Source organism: Tenrec ecaudatus, chromosome X (assembly GCF_050624435.1).
Source record: "Tenrec ecaudatus isolate mTenEca1 chromosome X, mTenEca1.hap1, whole genome shotgun sequence".
NCBI lineage: Eukaryota > Metazoa > Chordata > Mammalia > Afrosoricida > Tenrecidae > Tenrec > Tenrec ecaudatus.
In genome coordinates, this window is record NC_134548.1 from 54,505,123 (window position 1) to 54,516,802 (window position 11,680).

Genomic DNA, 11,680 nt, shown 5'->3' on the forward strand with positions numbered 1-11,680 from the left:
TTTTGTTTGGTTTTTCCTGGTTTTTGTGATTATTAATGTCTCTGTATGTCTAGCTAGATAAGATAGGCTGGAAAATAATGGGACAATGGTTCTAGGAGGGGATATGGGAGAAGTGGAGGTGGAAGAAAGGAAGGGGTGGGAACCAACCCAGAGACAAGGTAACTACAAGTGAAGCAAAATCAATGGAGAGCATGGAGTAGGAGGCCTAGTGGGCCTTAATCAAGGGCAATGTAACAGTGAAGAATTACTAACCCCGAATGAAGGCCGAACATGATGGTGGGACAAGAGGAAAGTAAAAGGAAATAGAGGAAAGGATGAAGAGGCAAAGGACACTTATAGAGGTCTAAATACAGGCATGTACATATGTAAATATATTTACATATAATGAGAAGGGAATATATCTATGTACTTATTTCTATATGCTAAGAATTAAGGTTGCAGGTAGATATTGGGCCTCCACTCAAGTACTCCCTCAACACAAGAACACTTTGTTCTAATAATCCGGTATTCTGTGATGCTCACCTTCCCGACATTATCACTGAAGACAAAATGAGTGCATAAACAAATGTGATGAAGAAACCTGATGGTGCCTGGCTATCAAAAGATATAGCATCTTGGGTCTGAAAGGCTTGAAAATAAACACGTGGCAATCTAGCTGAAAAGCAACAAAGCCTACATGGGAAAAGCACACCAGCCTGTGTGATCATGAGGTGTCGATTGGATCAGGTATCAAGCATCTAAGACCCACAACAAAATCATACTCAATGTGAATGGTTGGTGGGGGGAGGGGCGTGGAGTGGAGACCCAATGCCCATCTGTAGACAATTGGACATCCCCCTACAGAGGGGTCACAGGGAAGAAATGAGTCGGTCAGAGTGCAATATAGCACTGATGAAACAAACAACTTTCCTCTAGTCATTTAATGCTTCCTTTCCCCCACTATCATGAACTCAATTCTACCTTACAAATCAGATTATACCAGAGCATGCACACTGCTACAGGTAAGAGCCTGAAACACAGAGAATCCAGGATAGATAAACCCCTCAGGGTCAACAATGAGAATAGAAATACCAGGAAGATAAGGGGAAGGTCGGGGGAGAAAGGGGGAATCGATCATGAGGATCAATCTATAATCCCCTCCCAGGGAGATGAACAACAGAAAAGTGGGTGAAGCGTGACAGAGGACAATGTAAGATATAAAAATAATAATCTGTAACTTATCAAGGCTTCATGAGGGAGGGCAGGTGGGGAGGGAGGGGAGAAATGAAGAGTTGATATCAAGGCCTCAAGTAGGAAGAAAATGCTTTGAAAATGATGATGGCAGCATATGTACAAATGTGCTTGAAACAATAGATGAATGCATGGATTGTGATGGGCGCTGTAAGAGCCCCTAATAAAAGTATTTAATATTTTTTAAGAACATGTACAAAAAAGATGTTCCGCATCATTCAGCACCATTCATCGTTTTTTTTAAAACCACCAAACTCACTGCCATCAAGTCTATTCAACTCATAACCACACTACAGGACAGGGGGAGACTTCCCTGTGGGTGTCCAAGGCTGTAACTCTTTAGCAGAATAGAAAGCCCTACCTTTCTCCCCCTGAGCAGCTGGTGGTTTCCAACTAATAACCTTTGGGTTGGCAGCCCAATGCTTTACCACTGCGCTACAAGTGCTCCTTTTCACTAACCACTGTTATTAGGCGATGGTGTTGAGTCAGTTCCAACTCAGAGAGACCCTGTGAACAGCAGAACTAAACACTGACCAGTCTGGTGCCATCTTCACACTTATTATGTTTGAGCCCATTGTTGCAGCTACTGGGTCAATCTATAACGGTGTCCTTCTCCAGAGACTGGTCTCTCCTGACAACATGTCCAAAGTATCCTTGCCTCTAGTGAGCATCTAAGATCCATCTGTACTTCTCCTAAGACAGATATCTTTGCTTTTTTGGCAGTCCAAAGGACTTTCAATATTCTTCACCAGCACCATAGTTCAAGTGCATTGATTTTTCATCAATATCCCATATTCAATGTCCAAATTTCACATGCATTAAAATCAATTAAAAATACCATGGTTTGGGTCAGGTGTACCGTCATCCTCAAAGTAAAATCCTTGATTTTTTGTACTTTAAAGAGGTCTTGTACACTGACTTGTAACCCATACTTAAGGCTGCAATCCTTGATCTCCGTCAGTAAGTGCTACAAATCCTCCTCATTTTGAGCAAGCAGCTTGTGTCATCTTTATACCAGAGGTTGTTAATAAGCCTTTCTCCAATCCTGATGCCACAATCTTCTTCATATAAGTTAGTTTTTCTGAGGATTTCCTCAGCATGCAGATGGACTAAGTTCGGTGAGAGGATATAACCCTGATGCACTCCTTCCCAGATCCCTGGTGGTATAGCTGTTAGGGGTTGGGCTGTGATATGAACAGTCAGCAGTTTGAAACCACCCGCTGTCCCAAGAAAAATGGGAGTATCTATTCCCATTAACTGTCCCGTAGGATTGCTATGAGCCGGCATTAATTCAATGGTAGTGAGTGAAAGTGAACACACCTTTTCTGATCTTAAACCATGCAGTATACCCTTGTTCTGTTTGCAAAACTGCCTCTTGACCCATGTACAAGTTCCACATGAGCACAATGTAGTGTTCTGGAATTCCCATTCTTCTCAAGGTTATCTGTAGTTTGTTATGATCCACACAGTCCAATGCATAGGCATAGTCAATGAAACACAAGTAAACATCTGTCTGGTGTCCTCTGCTTTCATCCATGATTCATCAGACATCAGCAATGATATCCCTTGTTCCACATCCTCTCCTGAATTCTCCATGAAACTCTGGAAACTCCCTGTCAATGTACTACTGCATTGTCAAACTGTAATGATCTATGCGGTGTGTGGTGCTGGAGGCTATATCATTGGCATTTTAAATGCCAGCAGGATCACGCAAAGTTTTCAGCAGAGCTTCAAGCCTAACAATAGACTATGAAGAAGGAATAGGCTATCTACTTCAGAGGAATTATCCATTGAAAATCCTATGGACAGATAGCATCGAAACATTGTCAGTTACTAATGAATAGCAGCAGAGCATTGTCAGCGATCATGCTAAAAGATGAGTCCCTCACGTCCAAAGGCACTCAAATGATGACTGAGGAAGTGCTGCCTTCTCAAAGTAGTGTCAAACCATAATGACACAGAGTAGTCTGTGGAAGTAAAGACTTCAAGACCTTCGTTTGCTGATTGATAAAGCATGATTTAAAATGAGGAGAAACTGTTTCAAACATCAATTAATAATTGGAACTGGGAATGTGCAAAGTATGAACCTAGGAAAATTGGAAGTCATCAAAAGTGAAATGGAACATATAAAGATTGATAGCCTAGGGGTTAGTGAGCTAAAATGAACTGCTATTGGCCATTTTGAATCAGAAAATCATATGGTTTACTCTGCTGAGAATGACCCAATCAAGAAGAATGGCATTGCATTCATCATCATAAAGGATATTTCCATTTTTATTGATCATTTTATTGGTGGCTCTCACACATTTTAAAACAATCCATTATTCAATTGTATTAAGCACACTTGTACATATGTTGCCGTCAACATTTCCAAAACATTTTCTTTCTACTTGAGTCCTTGGTATCAGCTCCTCTTTTTTCTCCTCCCTTCCCACCCTTCCACCCTCATGAATCCTTGATCAATTTTATATTATTGTGGATATTTTGTGTCTTACACTGTCTGTTGTCTCCCTTCTCCCACATTTCTGTTATTCATCCCACTGGGGGGTGGGCTATCTATTTATCCAACCTTGTGATGGGTTCCTCCTTTCTCCCCACCCCACCCCCACCATCCCCCTACCATCACGATATCACTACTTCCACTACTGTTCCTGAAGGTTTTATCTGTCCTGATTTCCATGTGTTGAGAGCTCTTATCTGTACCAATGTGTGTACTCCAGTCTAGCTAGATTTTTAAGGTAGAACTGGATCATAAGTAGTGTATGTGTGGCAGGGGGGAGGAAGCATTTGGGAACTAGAGGAATGATGTGTGTTTCATTGGTGTTATACTGCACCCTGGTTGAATTGTCCCTTTCTTGTAACCCTTCTGTGGGGGTATATCCAATTGTCTATAGATGGGTCTCCACTCCAAACCCCCTCTTTTGCATTGATATAACTGATTGTGTTGGATCTTTTGATGCCTGATACCTGGTCTCTTCGACACCTCATGATCACATAGGCTGATGTGCTTCTTCCATGTGGGCTTATTTGCTTCCCTGCTAAATGGCTGCTTGTTTAACTTTAAGCCTTTAAGACCCCAGATGCTATATCTTTTGACATTTGGGCACCATCCACTCTTTTCACCACATTTGCTTATGCACCCATGTTTTTCTTCCATGATCATGTTGGGAAAATGGGTATCAAAGAGTGCCAGTTTATCCGAAGAAAGTGTTCTTTTTTTTTTCTTGTTTAAAATAATTTTATTGGGGCTCTTACAGCTTTTATAACATTCTTTTTTATAACATTCTATACATCAACTGTGTCAAGCATATTTATACATATGTTGCCATCATCATTTCCAAAACATTTTCTACTTGAGTCTTTGGTATAAGCTCCTCTTTTTCCCCCTTCCTCCCCCACTCTCCTTTCCTTGTGAATCCTTGATCAATTATATACTGTTATTATTATTTCTTTTTTTTTTCTTTTTTTACATTTTATTAGGGACTCATACAACTCTTATCACAATCCATACATATACATACATCAATTGTATAAAGCACATCCATACATTCCCTGCCCCAATCATTCTCAAAGCATTTGCTCATCACTTAAGCCCCTTGCATCAGGTCCTCTTTTTTTTCCCCTCCCTCCCCTTTCTCCCCTCCCTCATGTGCCCTTGGTAATTTATACATCGTTATTTTGTCATATCTTGCCCTATCCGGAGTCTCCCTTCCCCCCCTTCTCTGCTGTCCCTCTCCCAGGGAAGAGGTCACATGTGGATCCTTGTAATCAGTTCCCCCTTTCCAACCCACTCACCCTCTACTCTCCCAGCATCGTCCTTCACACCCTTGGTCCTGAAGGTATCATCCACCCTGGATTCCCTGTACCTCCAGCCCTCATATGTACCAGTGTACAGCCTCTGTCCTATCCAGCCCTGCAAGGTAGAATTCGGATCATGGTAGTTGGGGAGAGGAAGCATCCAGGATCTGGGGGAAAGCTGTGTTCTTCATCGGTACTACCTCGCACCCTAATTAACCCATCTCCTCTCCTAAACCCCTCTATGAGGGGATCTCCATTGGCCGCCACTTGGGCCTTGGGTCTCCACTCTGCACTTCCCCCTTCATTTAATATGGTATATATATACATATATACATATACACATACATACACACACTTATATCTTTTTTTTTGCATTATGCCTTATACCTGGTACCTTGGCACCTCGTGATCGCACTGGCCTGTGTGCTTCTTCCATGTGGGCTTTTTTGCTTCTGAGCTAGATGGCCGCTTGTTCACCTTCAAGCCTTTAAGACCCCAGACACTATCTCTTTTGATAGCCGGGCACCATCAGCTTTCCCGAAGAAAGTGTTCTTGTGTTAAAGGAGGCTTTAAGTAGAAGCCCAAAGTCTATATGCTATCTTAATACTTAACATATAAATATTTGTACATTGGCTTCATCTCTTTCATTATAAATTAATATATTTACATATATATGCCTATAGCTATACCTCTATAAATAGCTTTTGCTTCCTACTTATTTCCTCGATTTCCTTTTATCTTCATCCTGTCCCACGATCATGCTCACTCTACACTCTGCTCTCAGTAATTCCTCTTGGATACATTGCACTTGATCAAACCCCACCAGGCCTCCTTGCCATCATTTGTAGATCTCTTGATGTTCCCTCATCCCTGAGTTTGTTTGCTCCCCACTCCCTCTCCCTGCCCCGTCCTCTCCCATGTCCCCATGGGACTGCCGGTCCGGTTGTTTTTTCCTCGGGTTTGTTTGTCCTGCCTATCTTATATATACATAGACATATGGTGAAAAAAAATCAACAGATACTTCCAGGTCTGTCTGCTGAACCTTATGAATGTTTTCTAATGGGGTCTGATGAGGTGCCAACCCCTGCCCCCCAAGTCAAAAATCTATTTTCAGGATTCCTCAGGGACTTTGTTCTCCTTGCTGCCCTGGTACAATATCTTTCTTGAAGTACAATGCTGTCTGTGATAGGAAAGTGTCTATCAGTTTGGAAATTCAATCAATTAATCTATTGTGCAATTTTATGCACCAACCACTAAATCTAGTGAGGAAGAAATTGAAGAATTCTACCAGTGTCTTTAGTTGGAAAATAATCAAACATGCAATCAAGCATGCACTGATAATTATTGGTTATTGGAATTCAAAAGTTGGAAACAATGAGTAAGGAACAGTGATTTTTAAGAATTATGGTCTAAGTGATAGAAACAAAGCTGGAGATCACATGATAGAATTTTGCAAGACCAAAAACCTGTTCATAGCAAATACCTTTTTACAACAAAACAAAAGGCATGGACTTCTCCAGATGGAATACACAGAAATCAGATTGGTTACATTTGTTGGAAGAGTGATGGAAAAGCTCAATATCAGCCGCTAAAACCAGGCCAGGTGCTAACTGCAGAAAGGCTGTCAATTATTCATATGTAAGTTCAGGTTGAAGCTGAAGAAAATTAAAACAAGTCCACTAGAATCAAAATAAGACCTTGAGGAGAGGTCACCAAAATTTCAAGAACATCTCCAGAAAAGATCTGGTGCATTAAACACTAATGACAGAAAACCTGATGAGCTGTAGGAGGACATCAAGAACATCACTCAGGAAGAGAGCAAAAAGTCATTTAAAAGACAGGAAATTTAAAATAAATAAATGAAAATTTAAAAAATTTTAAAAGACAGGAAATAAAGAAAATTAGTCATTAGGGATATACAAATCAAAATCACAATGAAATACACCCACCAGGAATGGCCATAATTTTAAAAGGAAAGTATCAAGTATTAAAGAGGATGTGAAAAAATTGAAACCACTTATATATTGCTTGCCTGAGAGTAAAATGGTGCCTGCTCTAGAAAATAGTTTGTCAGTTCCTCAGTAAGTTAAAATAGAGTGACCATAAAGCCAAAAACCAAACTCACTGCCGTGAAGTTGAGTCAGATTCATAGTGACACTATAGGACAGGGTAGAACAGTCCTTGTGGGTTTTTGAGGCTGTAATTGTTTAGGAGAGTAGAAAGCCTCCTCTTCCTCCCCCAGAACAGCTAGTGGTTTTGAACTGCTGGCCTTGGAGTTAACAGCCCAATGCATAACCATTATGCCATATGACTCAGAAATTCCCTAGAGAACTGAAAATATATCTAAGTACAAACTTGTACGTTAATATTCATAGTATTTTTCTCAACAATACAAAAAGTGGCTATGGGCATGGACTTCTCCAGATGGAATAAACATAAATCAAATTGACTACATCTGTGGGAAGAGATGATGAAGAAGCTCATTACAAGCAGCTAAAACCAAGCCAAGGTCTGACTGTGAAACTGACCATCAATTGTTGATATGTAAGTTCAGATTGAAGCTGAAGAAAAGTAAAACAAGTCCACAAAAGCCAAAAGATGACCTTGAGTCCGTCCCAACAGAATGTCGGGAACATTTCAAAAACAGATTGAACACTACTGATAGGAGACCTGATGAGTTGTGGGATGACAACAAGAACATCATATATGAACAAAGCAAAAGGTCATTGACCACAAACAAGGAAGGCAAGAAAAGACAAGCGTAGATGTCAGAAGGGGCTCTGAAACGTGCTCTTAATAGTAGAGTAACTAAAGCACATAGAAGAAATAATGAAGTCCAATCGCTGAAAAGAAAATTTCAAAAGACAGCTCGAGAAGACAAAGTAAAATATTATAACACAATGTGCAAAGACTGCAAGTCAGAAAATCAAAAAGGAAGAATATGCTCAGCAGATCTTAAACTGAAAGGACTGATAATAAAATTCAAGCCTAGCATTGCAAGATGCAGGAAGCATCAAAAGAAGATGGAAGGAATACACAGAGTCACTGCACCAACAAGAACTGGTCGACATTCCAGCATTTCAAAAAGTAGCACATGAGCAAGAACCAATGGTGCTGAAGAAGTCCAAACTGCACTAAAAGCCAACAACAAGGCTCCAGAAATTGTTGGATTACCAATTGAAACATCCCAAAAAACTGAGGAAGCACTGGGAGCACGTATTCGTCTATGCCAGGAAGTTTGGAAGACAGCCACTTGGCCAACTGACTGGAAGAGATCCATATTTGTACCCATTCCCAAAAAAAAGGTCTTCCAACGGAATGCTCAACTTATAGAACAATATCATTGTTATCACATGCAAGTAAAATTTTTCTGAAGATCATCCAACAATGGTTGCAGCAGTACATTGACAGGGAGCTGCCAGAGATTTAGGCCAGATTCAGAAGGGCATTGCTGATGTCTGATGGATCTTGGCTGAAAGCAGGTAATACTAGAAAGATGTTTACTTGTGTTTCATGGACTGTGCAAAGGCATTCAACTGTGTGAATAAATTATGCGTATTCTTAAGAAGAGTACGCATTCCAGAACACTTCATTGTGCTCATGTGGAACCTGAACATGGACCAAGAGGCAATCATTCTAACAGAGTCAGGGACTCTTGCATGGTTTAAGATCAGGAAAGATGTGCGTCAGGGTTGTGTTCTCTCATCATAGTTATTCAATCAGTTTGCTGAGCAAATCATCAGAGGCTGAATCAGATGAAAAGGAGTGTGGCATCGGGATTGGAGAAAGACTTATTAACAATCTTCAATATCTTCGATATATTTGAGATGAGACAACCTTGCTTGCTAGAAGTGAGGAGGACTTGAAGCACTTGATGATGAAGATCAAGGAGTATAGCTTTCAGTATGAATTATAACTCAATGTAAAGAAAACAAAAACCCTTTCGATTGGACCAATAGGTGACATCATGATAAATGGAGAAAAAAATGAAAGTTGTCCAGGATTTCATCTTGTTTGGATCCCTTGGCAGCAGTAGTCAGGTGATCAGGTGGCACATTGCATTGAATAAATCTGCTGCATAAGTCCTCTTTAAAGGATGTTACTTTGAGAACTAAGGTGCACCTGACCCAAGCCGTGGTATTTTCAATTGCCTCATGTGCATGTGAAAGTTGGACATCGACCAAGGAAGAAGGAAGGAAAATTGATGGATTTGAACTATAGTGTTGGCAATGAACCTTGAAAGTATCATGGACTGTCAAAAGAATAAACAAATCTGTATTGGAAGAAGTAAAGCTCCTTAGAGGCAAGGATCGACAGACTTCGTCTCTTGTACTTTGGACATATCAGGAGAGACCAGTCATGGATGGTAAAATGGAGGGGCAAGGGAAAAAGTGTGGCCCCTGAAGTGATGAAGTAGTACAGTGGCTGCAACAATGGGCTCAAACATAAGAACGATTGTGAGGATGGTGTAGGACTGGGTGCTATTTTGTTCTGTTGTACATAGGTGGCTATGATTTGGAACTGACCCGATGGCACCTAACAACAACAACAATGCATCCAAAGTTAAAGTCCCAGAAAAATATTCTGAGGATAACCTTTTTTTTTTCACCATGGCGTCAATTCCTAAAACATTTATATTATCAGAGGAAATCATAGATCATGACAATTCACAAAGATCTGCATATTACATAGAAAAATAGAATAGAAATTCTTGTGGGGTGTTTATTTTAATGTCACTATCAAAATAGATTCTTTAATCATGTTTTATGAAATAGGAAGATTTTGCCTCATGACAGTCCGGGTCGCTGTGAATCAGTTTCCTTGAAGGCAGTGTGTTTGGGGATTGGATTTAAAATCTCACCCTCTGTTGGTGCAGGAGAGCAAGGGCATCTTTTTTTTTTTAAGTAAGGGAAAGCTTGCAAAATCAAGAAGTCTTGGTGGTGTCATGATTAAAGCACTAGATTGCTAATCAAAAGGATAGCCGTTCAAACCCACTAGCCACTCCGTGGAAGAAAGATGTGGTAGTTGGCTTCTATAAAGATATACAGCCTTGGAAATCCTAAGGAGCAATTCGGAATCAAACATTGGTTTGGGGCTATATACAGGCAATGATACATCATTTCAACAATTTGTACAAATGTAGTTTGGTGACATTGGTTACATTCTGCAAGTTATGCTACCATTCATATTATCATTTTATAAATTATTATTCCATGGTTATCTTAAATTCACTATCCCCTAAGGATCCTATTCAACTTTTCAAGCTACAGTTGTCAATTTGATTAGTCCCACATAGTTCATTTTTATCAGTGCAGCTCTAGTGGTATAGTGGGTCACAGGCTGACTTTGTGGTCGACAATTCGAACCCACTAGCCAGAAGAAAGATGAGACTTCCTACTCCATAAAGATTTACAGTCTCAGAAACTCACAGGGCAGTTCTACGGTATCTTACTGTATCTTCCAGACAGCTAAAAATCATGAGCATTTTTTTTGATGTTTGGTAGCCACTTGGATGTCATTTTGGTTGAATTGTCTCTTCATGTCCTGTGAGCACTTTTTAATTGGATTAGTCATGTTTTCAGATTGAGGTATTACAGTTTAGTCCCTCACAGATTTCAGTCTCAATTGTTGTGTTGTTGCTAAAGATCTTTTTCCCCAGCCCATGGGTTCTCCTCTTACTCCTTAAAGTCTTCTAATGCACATGAATGTCTTATTTTGGTAGGTCCCAGCGATCTATTCTGTGGGTGCTTCCTTCATTACGTTTGGCAGTATGTATATATGCCGCACAGAACCCTTGAGCCCGGTTTTCTCACTGGGGATTTTTATAGCTCTAGGATTCACATATATATCTTTGATCCATCTTAAATGCATTTTAGTTCATCTGCTGAAGTGTGTGTCCTGTTTCATTCTTCTGCAAATGGAGATCCCATTTTGCCAGTACCATTTGTTGAAGGGGAAAAAAATCTGGTGAAGTAGGAAAGCACACAACTCAGACCTCTACAACAAGAGACCACATGAAACAGATACTAATAATAGTGAAACCCTTAGGTAGAGAAGTGGATCAGATACCAACTGGGAAAAGAAGCCGAACAAAGGTGACAAATGAGAAGGCAGAGACAGTGGAGAAATCAACAGCTCACCTAACATAGCATGGACATTGTAAACTCTGGCAAACAGCATCTGAGCGTTGCAAACATATGTTCCATTTGCCTATAACTACACAAGCACGCAAACCAGTAGCTAGGGAACAGAAAGCGATAGTGCCCACACTGTCCAGCCACATAAATAAAATGGAACAGAGTCACATGAGCATATCAATTGGCACAGAAAAAACATTTGACAACAATCCAATACCCGATCCTGATAAAAAAATACTGAAGGAAATAGCAATAGAAGGGAAATTTATCAAAATAATGAAAAGCATATACACAAAACCAATAGCCACCATTATTCCCAATAGAGAAGAACTGAAAGCATTCTTCTCAGGAATAGGAATCAGACAAAGATGCCCTTTATTACAACTCCTATTGAATATTGTGTTGGAAATCTGAGCCAGAGCTATAAGGCAAGAAAGGGAAATTAAGGCATTTAAATTGGAAAAGAAGCCATATAACTCGATTTCAAGATGGCACTCTACATAGAAAATCCCAAA